This window comes from Filicampus tigris, chromosome 12 (assembly GCF_054856515.1).
Source record: "Filicampus tigris isolate MCC_2025a chromosome 12, RoL_Ftig_1.0, whole genome shotgun sequence".
NCBI classification, from domain to species: Eukaryota; Metazoa; Chordata; class Actinopteri; order Syngnathiformes; family Syngnathidae; genus Filicampus; species Filicampus tigris.
The window spans coordinates 19,104,779-19,118,353 of record NC_141228.1 but is presented as its reverse complement, the minus strand read 5'-3'; positions in this window follow the sequence as shown (position 1 = coordinate 19,118,353).

The window sequence follows — 13,575 nt, the reverse complement described above, 5'->3', positions numbered from 1 at the left end:
TGCTGACACAGAAGTAGGCCACAGCGGAGAATAAGCGACACAATTGGAGGGCATCCTGTCCCTTTAAGAGGGGTGGGGGGGGGGGGACCCTTCTAATCTTTGCCTATCCACTCAGGCCCTGGATTTATACATTTCCTGCAATCTCAAAGCCGTCTTGATTTTGAGAGAGTGTGAGAGAGGAAGTGTAGGACTGGCAAGAGGTACTATAGTGGGGGGGGGGGGGGTGTTGTGTGAGTTGAGGGTGGGATAGGGGGGGGGTTGTGGTTTGTTTGTGCTGTCCTTTAGAAAAAGAGCTTACGGGTTGAGCAGAAGAAACGCGGGGAGCTAATGTGAAGATTTAGGACTTTCTCCGAGGCTTGGCCCCGTCTAAGCTCTGTTTGCTTGAGCCGTTTGTGGGGTCCTGCTCGCGCTAAACCCAGATTAATATTCCCCCCATATCCAAGCGGCCCAGACACCGGCACCCGGCCTCGCTGTCCCGCAGCAAACGCTCCCTCCCTACCCCGCCTCGCTGCGCGCACACACACACACACACCTCACCCCCAAACCCTTCTCTCACTGCCTTTCCTGGCCCGGCTCGTCTCCTTTTCCCTAATCCAAGTCCGCTGCCTCTCATCTTGCTCTTTATCTGCTCTAAGTAAGCACCTTTCTCATGGCCGCTTTCCATAAAGGGGAGTGTGTGTGTGTGTGTGTGTGTGGGAGGAGTGTAAATATGTTTATACCTCCCCGCCGACGCCCCCCCCCCCCCATCCTCCTCACTGACCTCTTTGGGTTGTTATTGTCACAGTGAATGCCAGAGCCAGAGATTGCTTTTAGCATGTTTGCTAAGGGGAGCAAGGCTTGTTTTAACGACCCATATTGGGTTACATACCGTGCAAGAAGTCGGGGGTGGGGTGGGGGGTACACCCCGGAGTGGTTGCGAGTCAACCTCTTTTATGCACCAATCCACCCACAAAATGAGATATTACTCACATTTTTGACTTTTTGTAAGTAAGTACAGATGCTCTGGTCAAACTAGTGACTGATTCAACTCCTTGAAGCGGAAGGCAACCCAAGCGTATTTTTTTTCAAGAATATGTTCTATGCAGGCCCACTAGCAATATGATTAATATGAAATATGAGGCAAGCAGCAAAATCCGCCCGTTTTTAGCCGTCTCCGGGGGCGGCCATTTTGTCACTTCTGTCGACTGAGAATGACATCACACACCCTCGGGGCTCGGATAACGACAAATCACGGCTCGCCTGTTTTCTGAAGCCGAGCTATGATTGGTCCGTATATTTTTACTAAATTGGCAAAATAAGGTAACCAAAATTAGAATAATTATTATTTGTCATTTCTACATTTGAGTACTTGCCAATACACAGTATGGGTACTTGTTAATGACATTATAGCTTGCAATTGTGATGAAAATGTGTTTTACTTTGACCAGCTATTGTTCAGAAGGAAAAAAAAACACAATGGGTACACACATTCAGTATTGTCACCGAAACCCAATACTGGTATTGACGCATCTGTCATAAAAATATTGCTCAATGAATACCTCCCTGCAAGTGTCAGTCAAAACATGACACGACCTTTGTAAAGGCGGCTCGTGTATTGGAATTTTGTTTGAGTGTGTACCTAATATTGTGGCTAATAAGTTACAATACTTTATTGCGATTTAACTGTTAGAGTTGCACAAGAATCAGCTTCTTCTCTTTTTTTTTCGTTGCCCTCCTCTCTCGTTCATTTTCCCGATCTGGATCGAGACCGAGCGAAGAATAACAAATGCATTTTGAGCTGAGAGAGAATGAATTTGGCGTGCTAAACAGGCGGGCTAAACCCATTACCTAAGTGTTCTTTATCTTCCCATATGCTTTTGTTGTTTAATCAGCTTTGTATCTCTCCAAATCCTGGATTGAGATAACAAACAAATGGATGAGCTCAACACGCAGAAGAAGAAAAAAAAAAAAAAGCCTTTCTGCTGGCATCTTAAAGAGGCCATTCCTGGTGCCGACTCGCGGTCAGAGCACAAAACAGAAGTGGGTCACATTTTTTTCTTCTTTTTTTTTGTTGTTGTTGCCATTTTTGGCCGCGCAGCCCGCTGTGCCGCTCTCACCTAAAACCACCCCTCGTGTTTCCCTGCGACTGGCCGCCGGGTGAGGGAGGAGGGAAGGCCGCAGCTGACAGATTTGCACTCATCGGCGACGACTTCTCTTCTTTCGTCTTCAACATAAGAAAAGGAGGATTGCGGTTCCAGATTAGCTCTGGCATTCAAAGCCGAGCGCGGGGAGCCGTCCAATGCGGAGAGAGCTTCACTGCCAGTGTGCTTGTACTGCAGCCACACTCCTTATCAGATTTACTTCTGATTTGGCCTGATGTTTGCGGTTGCTTTCGGGGCTGGGGGTCATTTACTTTTTTTTTTTTTCTTTTTAATGTTTTATGGACGAATATTCTTAATAGGTCTTCTCAAAATTAAATTGTAAATCAAATTAAATATGACGTCACTTTCCAGCTCTTGCCAGAGGCAATATATTTACATGTCTTTGGGTCACACTATATTAATTGTTTCCATATAACACTTGGATTTACCGGCAAATATAATTTTTGAATTATAATTTTTTTTTTAATCACTATGTTCAAAGGCTGTCAATTCCAATATAATTTACAACACAGTTTCTGGATGACAGGTTTTTAGAGAGTGTGAGAGATGTTTTTGTTGTGTGTGAGAGGATTTTTTTCACATGTGAGTGGCAGCGTGAGTTTTTTTTTTGTGTTTTATCCTGCATGTGAAAGTTTTGTGTGAGTGTCATTTGTTTGTGTGCGAGTGTGAGATTTCTTTTTGTTAATGTGAGAGGTTTCTTTGCCTGAGTTTTTTCATTGTGAATGAGAGTTTCTCTGATATGAGAGTTTTTTCTGCGTGCGAGTTTTTTTCATGTGTGAGTTTTTGTGCTCTGTGTGAGAGGATTTTTTGTACATGTGAGAGTTTTTTGAAAGCGCGATGTTTTGGGGTGTATAACAGTTTTTTCGGTGAGTGTGAAAGGTTTTTGGTATGTCGTTTTTGGGGGTTTCAGAGCACTTTTGAGTGTCATGGGAGGTTTTTGGCAACTGTGAGAAGTCTTGGTGTGTATGAGAATTTTTCAGTGCCTGTGTGAGAGTTGTATTGGTGAGGTGAGAGATGAGTTCTTTTTAGGCATGAGAGTTTTTCAGTGTGTCTGTGTGAAACGTTTTGTCAGGGTTAGGGGTAAAGGTTCTATTTGGTGTATGTTAGGTTAATATATTAAACGTCTACATATTCCCCAAATTATTCTTAGGAAAATATGATCCCAAAAATATTTCTTTGGATGAAATTCTACAAAATCCTTACAGGCTCTCTTTGGCATGCACTCTCATTTTCGGGACTGTGATGGTGACTTGCTAAAACTAACGCCAAAAAGTTTTGCCTCACTTCTTTCCCTGAGCTTTCAAAGTTCCATCTAAAGTGACACGTTTACTATCATCTGGGGGAGGGAAAAAAAAAAAAAAAAAAACGACGCACCGAAACAATTGTGAACATTGCGATGATGAGTGCGCGAGCAGGCCACCACCGTGTGCATCTCACAGTTGAATTCCCTCAGGGGAGAGTGGCTCATCGCCGTACCCCCATCAACACGCACGCACACACACACACACACACACACACATCAACGTGCGGTAATGCTGGAGGGAAATAACCCTCATTTATTATCGCCATGCCTCGTCTCGTCCCCTCGGTTCAGCGGGTGCGGCGCCAAAGCACGCCTTCCGCCGCCAATGTCACACAATTACTTCTTAACTGCTCAAACAAATAGAGCGACCCGACGAGTGACATCAAATCAAAACTGTCACAGGTGATTGAGTCTAGTCATCAAGGCGGACCGCCCGCTACCTGTCAGAGGGCCCACAATGTGATGGCTGCTTTATAACGGAGCCCTATTAATAGACCCCGTGCCCCCCCCCCCGCCCCCCATAACCAACCCCACCACCACCATATTGAAGTTGGGCACCGAGTCGGGTGGCGTGCCCTCCTTTTCCGGCTGCCCCGCTCCCACTCGGGACTCAAGGAGGAGAGAAGCGCCTGCCGGATGGCTCGGGATGATGAGGGCAAAACGATAGAAGGGAGATTGAAATTTTCCATCGTCTCTCAACCGTGCCGATTCCCGGCTGGCCATGTTGTGGGAATGTGGGAGGAAGTCGGAGCGTGTGGAGAAAACCCACGCGATCGCTTGGGTGGGGTGGGGATATGGGGGTCCGGCCCGTCATACAGCAATAGCAATAGATAGCTATAGGTAGATATAGATATGGATAGATTTTCAGCGTTGCTTAGATACGGGCGCTGTCAGGTGGTAGGGAACTCAATTCAATAAAAGGTGCACTTTGTCAAAAAGTGAAAAATTCGGAAAAAAAAAAGAAGCTTCGAGCTGTTTATCGCCACTCCCAATTGAAGTTTACTGTCAAATTAAACATCAAACTAGGAGGATTGCATGTTGTGTATTGTAAAACAATTAGCCTGTAGTCCATTAGTTGAATGCTAATTGAACACAAATGGTGAAGCAAGACATTTAGACATTCAGTACAGATGTCCATGTGTGTTTAGCTCTTGTACTGCCCCCAGGTGGCCAAGGTGGGTATTATTAGCACAATGCCATTCCATTGATGCAAAGTGTGACAACAAATTGTTAATTCATTTTAAATGTATGTAATTACCGTGTGTTTGAGTGATCAAAAAAGGGACATTTGTAAGTGACCCCCAAACTTTGGAACGGTAGTGTATATTTACAACAATGCGCTTTGTTTGGGTGAAACCTTTGGATGTTTGTGTGTCTATATACAGTAAAGATGGGAAGCATTATTGTTAAAGGAATGTACAGTCCCTTAAAAAAAGTCAACTCCAAAAACAGTTGGGTCAAAAATACACTTTTTGGGTTCAATAGATAACTCATAACTGGGTTAATTTTTTAACCTCAATTTTTGGGGGTTGTTTTATGGGTTTTTGTAGAAAACCCAATTTCTCAGGTTGTTTGGTGGGTTATTCATTTGACCCAACTTTTTGGGTTAAATAAATGAACCAAAACCCCAAAAGTTGGGTTGTTCGCTTTTTGATCCAATTTGGGTCATTTTTGACCCCAATGTTTTTAAGCGTGTAAGCTTAAAAGTTTAGTTTGACAGCTTAGGACTCAATTGTCAGCTCCCCAAACGGCTCCTTGGCGGAGGTAACAGCGGCGCGTCACCCAGAGAAACAACAAAGACATCAAGGCGATGCGAGGGGACATTAGGGACGACGACGATGATGACGATGCGGTCGGTGTCTGATGTAAATTGGAAAACGACACAGTCGACAGACACGGTTGGCCGCCTTGCTCGCCGCCGCCTTGACACTGACAAATGGAATATTTCAGAGGACTTAATCAGAGGAAATGGGGTTTGGTCTGCAGGTGACACGCGTCCCGCTCCGGCGCTCGCGCAGAGAAAACGGATTGCCTGCTTTGACACCGCCTCCGTCGCCGCCTCTCCGGTTCCACCTCTGTTTGTCTCCTACCTTTTGCCTCTTGCGCGTGCCTTTAAGACATTAGGACATCGCAAATATGAAGACATTTCACTACAAAATGTAAACGTCGTGAGGAATCACCCAATGGCTTAATAACATTCAACAGCAGTTCGATTGACCAGAAGTATTTGCAAAGTACAAGTACTTCATTCACCAGCAGGCCCACTCGTTGAAACACGGCATTCTGATTCATTTTGCGTTTGTGGAATATAAGTTAAGCAGCAAGATGCACTTGTTTTTAGCCATATCCGGGGGCGGCCATTTTGTCTTCTATCGAGTGAAAATGACACCATAACTGCTCACCACGACCACTGAGCCGTGATTGGTCGTTGTGAGCAGTTGTGATGTCATTTTCACGCGACAGAAAACAAAATGGCCGCCCCCGGAGATGGCTAAAAACGAGAGGATTCACATTTATTCCACAAACGCAATATTTATCCGAATGCTCTGTTTCAACTCATCGGCTTGTATAGAACATATTCTTGAAAAAAAAGGTTGGTCTCGACCAAGGTTGACTTTACCTCTCTACTTTTACATCTTTACATTTACATTTTCCACCTGTAGACGTTGAAGCATTCCTTGAACCCGTGTATCACGACACGTATCGAATCGTCTTTTATTCGTAGGCCTATTACACCGAGTAATAAGCCTATTTTGACAAAGTAAAGAGCAACGAGAGTCCTCAGAACAATAAATACTCAAGAAAAGTACAGACACCTGAAAAATCGAATTCTTTACAGTAACAGTAACAAAGTACGTGTGCCTCACGACTCCTCCGACGCTGACAAAAACTAGACTAAAGTCCTTTGTTCCAACTCCATCACAAAATGCACGTCAGCTGCTGATTAGCTGCCTGAAGTCCAGCAGCCCCGGTATGAATCACAGCACAAGGGGCCGCTGCCCTGTCGCGGCGGCTGCAGATCAATGATAATTACCGCCTTGACACGAGTACGCTTATTACTGAACAGGATCAGGGTCCGGGGGGCCCCCAGAATGCGCTGGCCTTAGGGACCGATCGATAGTCTGGGAAAAATGGCTCTCCGGCGCCAGGGATTGGACTTTGGCGCTAAACAAGCCATAGCGGCCCGCACGCATGACAGCTTAGGTGGAGATACGCGTCCTAACGTCGCCTTCGCTCCGCGGCTCCCCCTCGCCTCGGTGCTCCATCTTGTCACGGAGCGTTACGGGCAGGCGAGACGTTGGCGCCTCGGGCCTTGAGATGTGTTAACAAGAAGTGAGTGATCAGGGCAAGCGTGCCGCAGCAGAACAATACGTCGCTTTCGGAGGAAAGGAAAAAAGAGGGGGCCCGATAACGTGCCCTGAGATGTGCCGGCGAGCGCTGAGATCAAACGCCGCCGCGCCCGCACGTGAACACAAACAAGGCAGGAATAAGCACATCAATGAGTAGAAGTGATGCTGATCCGTCTTTGGCAGGCCTCATCTTCTTTTCTCTTTGATTTTTTTTTTTCCCTCCTCCAGATCCCTTGTTTTTTTCCCCTCCCCCCTCTCTCCATTTTTTTTTTTTTTTTTTTTAATCCGGTCACACCTGTAATCGGGCTGTGAGACAGGAAACTTCAGAGAATCAATTAGTCGCCGCCTCATCCTGCAGCCAAGACGATTCCTCTCGACTTGAGCCGCAAACTCCTTCTATCAGGAGTCATTCTGGCTGCCTAACACCCAGACTCCTCTCTCCTGAGCCCGGATACGTTTGACTCTAAGCTTCTAAAACGTTGACAACCCAAAGCGCCTTTCTCTCACAGCCAGCCTCACCCTGGCCCTTTTTTTCCTCCTCTCCCTTTTCCTTTTTAGACGCTACCGTCGCTGCTAAATAAGGACGGAGTTGTCATTTATGTTGTTGTTTTGATTTCTTATGGCATTTCAACCACAGTTAAAGGGGGGGGGGGGGGAATCAACGCAAACATTTTTTTTTTTTTTCAAGAATATGTTCTATGCAAGCCCACTAGTTGAAATAGGGTATTCTGATAAATATTGCATTAAGTGTTAATCCACTCGTTTTTAGCCATCTCCGGGGGCGGCCATTTTGTCTTCTGTCGACTGAAAATGACATCACAACGGCCAATCACGGCTCGGATTCAGAAAACAGGTCAGCCGTGATTGGTCGTTGTGAGCAGTTGTGATGTCATTTTCAGTCGACAGAAGACAAAATGGCCGCCCCCAGAGAAGGCTGAAAACGAGTGCATTTTGCTGCTTCATTTATATTCCACAAACGCAAAATGAATCAGAATGTTTCAACTAGTGGGCCTGCTGGGAACATATTCTTGAAAAAAAAAAATGTTTGGGTTGTCTTCCACTTTACGTAAACATTTTCGGTAAAAAGATGGCGGCACATATGGGAGAAGCTAGCAAGCCCTGCCCCACTTGATAGCAGTTTTTCTATTTGTGTACAAGTGGACCCCAGCCTATTTGCGGTGGGCAATTAATCAAAATGTAATCCTAAATGTAATCCAAATATTTCTTTCTTATTTTTTTTTTTCAATTGAGTTGCACAGGTTACATTTAACATTAATGGTGGAAAGAATTTCGAAATGATTTATCTTGGTCTCATTTTTCATATCACAAAAACCTGGCATTCCAGCAGGGGTGTGTAGACTTTTTATATCCACTCCATATATAAAAATCCAACTGACAGTGGCGCTAATCCAAGCAGCCCCAAACCCAATCCAAAAGTGAGCCTCCTCCGCCGGCCCCTCCAATGGAGTCGGGAACAAACAGAACATTGAGGGGTCAGATTTAATCCCCTGCCCCTTTTCTTTTGTATTCAGATTAGAGACTAAGGAGGATTTAGAGGAGCCCGGAGTCTCTTGTTAAGAGACGGTGTTCTCCACTTAACCTGCAATTTACCTGTCACTTAAACCATCATCCAACACCTTCTATTTCCCGGGGGGAGCTTTTCTTTTTGGCTTGTTTACAACACTGAGCAGAGGTGTTGTGTTCACTTGAGCCCCTGGAAATCGTGCTTATGGAGGTCAGAGCAGCGTACACCTCTCACTTAAATGAAATCTTGACCCCCCCCCCCCCCCCCCCTACAAAGGTCAAACAAGCCTAATTTGGATCACCACTTGGTTGTACACCTCTTCTATGTGCTTCAATTTTGTCATTAAGATTCAAGCAGCACTTTCCCCGAGAAGTCACGGGTGACTAGTTTTACTTTATTTGAGTTATATTTGAGTCACTGAGAGCTGAAGTGGCCCAAATCCGTTTTTGTCATCTTTTGGTAATGTGCAGAAAGGAAGAGGGGATGCAAATCTCAAGATTTATCGCTTCAACTTACTTCCTTGATACCAATTACTGTTTTCCTATTAGCCCAGAGCTAATATAAGTGAATTTGTAACCAGATTCTCATCAAAACGGAAAGGAGATGCAAGGTAGAGAAGTAAAATATAATAAAATAAATTTTAAAAAATTATCAATTTTGGGCAAAAATTGGACTGACCCACTGCAACTTTCTGGGTTTTGTACTAAACTCAATTTTTTGTGTGTTTTGTGTGAAAACAACCCAAAGTTGCATCAAATTGACTCAAGTCATTTTTTTTCAACCAAAATGGGGTTATTTCTGACCCAGCAGTATTAGGGGTGCGGTGCTCTGCCTATCAAATGTCTTCAAAAAGCGAGTAGTTTTATTTTAGTTTTGTTTTTCGGTGGTTAACCTTTAAAGAAATAAACCAATTAAGAGGTCAAAAATGGACCGACCCCACTTGGGTTAATTTGACCCTTTCTAGCTTCATCATTTAACCCAACAATTGCTCTTCAACAAAAATCCCTTGTATGACATTCAAGGATCCATTTTCATTCTTTGTCTTCTTTTACCCTCTATTAAGCTTCTCCCACTCGCGCCATGTGATTCATTCCAAAGAAAGAAGGTTGCATCCAGGTCCATTCCATCCTTCCACAAGTTGAGTTCACTTTCAGAAAAAGAACATTCGAGGTCAACAGCAGCTGTGCTTCAAATGAGCCACTTGAGTCGCAACCAAGAGCTCTTTTTCCTCCCGTTTCCCTTTTTTTCCTTTGCAAAGGCAGACGGCGAGCAAACAAACGCGCGGCTCCGGATGGAGCTTTGCGCCAGACTTTGATACGTCCCTTAATCTCCACTAAACTGTCCCACTGGTTTTAACACCCGTACGCATTAGCCTATGTCTTAAAACTTAAGAGTTTATCGTTAGCCGCTAAATTTAGACGCCCTGCCTTAAGACTGCAGGCAGCTTGGAATCCGCGCGCGTATAAACACGCACGGAGCATATACAGCATGCAAAATTATAAACCTTCCCAAACAAAGGATGTGAAGTGTTCTTTTGTTTTTCAATTAAATCACTCATTCCCCGCTTTTGTATGCCCGTAAGGGATGACTTAAAGGCACTTTGCTGTGAAGACATTCCGTTTAGCTTCATGCTAACAAACAAAGGCAAAACCCAGGCTAACAAATAGCGCCTGTGTCGCGGTGTTCTAACCCTTTAAAGCCCAAGTCAACGCAAACATATTTTTTCATGAATATGTTCTATGTAAGACCACTAGTTGAAACAAGGCATTTTGATAAATATTGCGTTTGAGGAATAAGAGTTAATCCACTAATTTTTAGCCATCTCTGGGGGCGGCCATTTTGTCTTCTGCCGACTGAAAATGACATCACAACGGCACACAATGACCAATCACGGCTCAGTTTGACCCAAAAAAAAAAGGTCAGCCGTGGTCGTGGTGAGCAGTTGTGATGTCATTTTCACTCGACAGAAGACAAAATGGCCGCCCCCAGAGATGGCTAAAAACGAGTGCATTTTGCTGCTTAACTTATATTCCAAAATCAATCAGAATGCCGTGTTTCAAAATATGTTTGGGTTGACTTCCACTTTAAGGCTAAGAAATGTTTATTTGAATATAACATCAAGTATTTTCTTTATCCTCTGCAAAAAATATTTAAAGGAATAGCGCAATGTTCATTGAATTAAAAAGACTTTTAATTCTTCACATTCTATTTCATTATGCCATTAACATTTGGTTTTATAGGCTACAATACTATAGAGTGTGTGTGTGTGTGTGTTTTCTTTTTTTTTTTTTTTTTTAATAAAAACACAGTGCCAATATTTTTGTAGTTTTTTTGGGGTAGACTGGAATGGACTAATGGAATTTCCATTAATTTGTTCATTTTGATTGCTAAAAGATGATTTGAGTGATCTCCAGGCACCAAATGATTTAGCGTTTACAATGTTATTAATAACCTCTTCACAGGCCATGTTTGAACTTTTTATCCTACCTTTATTGATCATCAGTTTTATTCTGTACACTTATTGCATAGCGACGCCTTTATTTCGCTGCCTAAAAGAGGTTTGCCATCATCCATTCCTTATTTTTAGAATATCATCTCCTCTCTAGCCAAGGCCCCTGGAGACTTCCCCTCCGTCTTTATTCGGCAGCAACCCACCTGTCAAAAAAAAAAAAACGTCCCCGATGGGCTCGGCCGGTAAATTCCCCAACTTAAAACCCATTAGCGAGCTATCAGCCAGGCCATAATGCAGTCTAACCACCTCATTTACCTAAGTGTCAAGCGCTGTCAGGAAGCACGGGCCTAGAGACGGTCCGAGAGTGGGTCTGCTTGGAGGCATCACACACACACACACACACACACACACATGCACGGCTGGCTGGCCATCATCAAAACCAGAAAAGGACGCTCAAATATATCACACGGGAGGGTGAGAGACTTTCCGAATGAAAATGCAGAGTATTTCATTTACCATATCCACTCTATTAGTGTGATGTTGGGGGTGCGTTTTGATAGGTAAGTGAGGTGTGGTGATTGAGGGGGGGGGGGGGGGGGGGGGGCGGGGGGTTGAGGGGGCGCTTGGGAGGGTGGTCATGGAGAAATGGCGGTCACAGCAGGGCTTTTCCAGCTCACCCCAAATCAATTTGAGGAGTTGCTGTGGGTGTAAAAATGGATTATGTGCATATAAATACAAACATGGTGAACAACCCCGCCCCAGAATGCGAATGGTAGAGCCCTGACGCCTAATCTTGATGTCTAAAACGTAACATATATATATTTGTTTTGTTTTAATGAGGTTACACTGAATGATTGAATTTTTTTTTTAATTAAAATGTTCCAGCCATTTGGGGCAAAAAGATCGACCAAAAGTAGTGCAGACTTTGGAAGTGGGTGCAGGTGGTGGTATGCGTGGTGAGCAGAGAGCAAAAATAGGGGCGGGGTCTTGCCAGTTGAGGCGTTTTGATTTGAGACAGTGCAAGTCGATTTTCCATCCATCTGCTCATGCCTAACCAGTCATTTTTCATCATTTTAAAATACGGATACACACGGAAACAGGACATGTCACAACTCTTCAGCGGTAATATTAGTTGTTCTTCGTAGAAGATAAATAATATATGCCCGGTGACTATTGTTATAACATCTGCGTAACGCACACATTTACTCAGTCGATAAAGACATTTACTTGAGTACGTGTGTGTGTGTTGGAGCAGTGTGTGAATGCGTGTCTCCTCGGATCTCCCAGCGTACCTTTCTGTGAAAATGATATGGTAAATATGGAAAGGGGCCCCAAGGGCACAAAAGGCCCGGCCCCCTCTTTAGGAGTGGATAATTGACTCCTTTTTCCTGCTTGATAATTCATTGCTTGCATATGCCAGCTAATACATCAGATGAAAAGTGCCCTGGCCCCTCATCTCCCTTGACACACACACACACACACACACACACACACACACACACACACACTCGACTACAGCGCCATGCATTAAATGACAAATGGGGGCACTTCTAGATCCATGAATGAATTATGTCTTCTAAATACCTTGAGCAGAGGCAACTGTCACTCGGCTAATCTGGGACAAAATATGACCAGCTCGGCGTTACAAAGGCCGGCTAGAGAATGAGGCGAGAAATGAACGCACATTAACACGGAACGTCTGATTCAGCGTCGCTGGGCATTTGCGCATTTATCAAGAGATGGAAATACACCCCCCTTTTCGTTTTCTTTCCCGCACACACATACGCTCGCGCCCGGGCCGTCCCGTCTGTCATTTTAATGCGGGGCCCTGGCATTGAAATAGATGAGGATTATTCCAGCAGGACAGAGATATCATTTGTTTTACAACAGCCGAGTCAGCACTCACAACAGTCGTTAGGGAATTAGAAAGAGAAGGCCCTTCGCAAAGTGAAAAGAAGCGTCCAATAACGGATAAGACGAGACGCTAAACGCCCGCTCGCCAAAAACACGGCCGACGAGGCGGAAAGACAAACAGTAACGTGAGAAACGCGTGAACTCAGTCACCGGATTGTGTTCATGCCAGGGCGGTCCCCCCCCCAAAAAAAAAAAAAAAAATGTTTGACTTGCGGGAAATGCGTTCATTTAAATGTGATTTTCTGTACGCTGAACGCAAGGGCCAGCAAATAGTTGACATCCCTCGACAGCAATAGCATTAGCTAGCATACTAGCCGGAGTTACACGCTAGCACAAAGTGACGTGACATCGACAAATAATGTGCACCGACGTTTTACACAAGTAGTGTTAAATCATTAAACTCACCTTTTTGGCATTCACACATAATACTAAATATTAGGGAATATAGATATTTATATAATATATAATTATACAGTAAAGTAGACGAGCTAAGCGGGACACGCAGACAAAAAAAAAAAAGTGGATTCACCAAGTGCGAACCAAAGCCATTTTAAAAGTACATTTTAAAGGCGTTTGGCTTGAACTCAATCTCCTGATTTTGTTCACCAAGGGCGATCAAACGCATGTTGACCTTGCGATTGTTCTCTGTTGGGATATTTTGCCAATGAAATGTTTTACCTGCGGGAAATGGATCCCCCCCCCCCCCCCCAGCTATTCAATGCTGCAGGGCAATATTCAAATTCCCCTGAAAGTAGTGCTCGAGGCTCAAGGACCAAATAAATAGAAGACAGACAGTGATGCATTCAAGGCCCCCCCCCCAAATCTGCATTTTTTTTTGACACTCTGTTTTATTCAAACAATGAAAAAGGGAATCAAGTCTCACTTTTTAT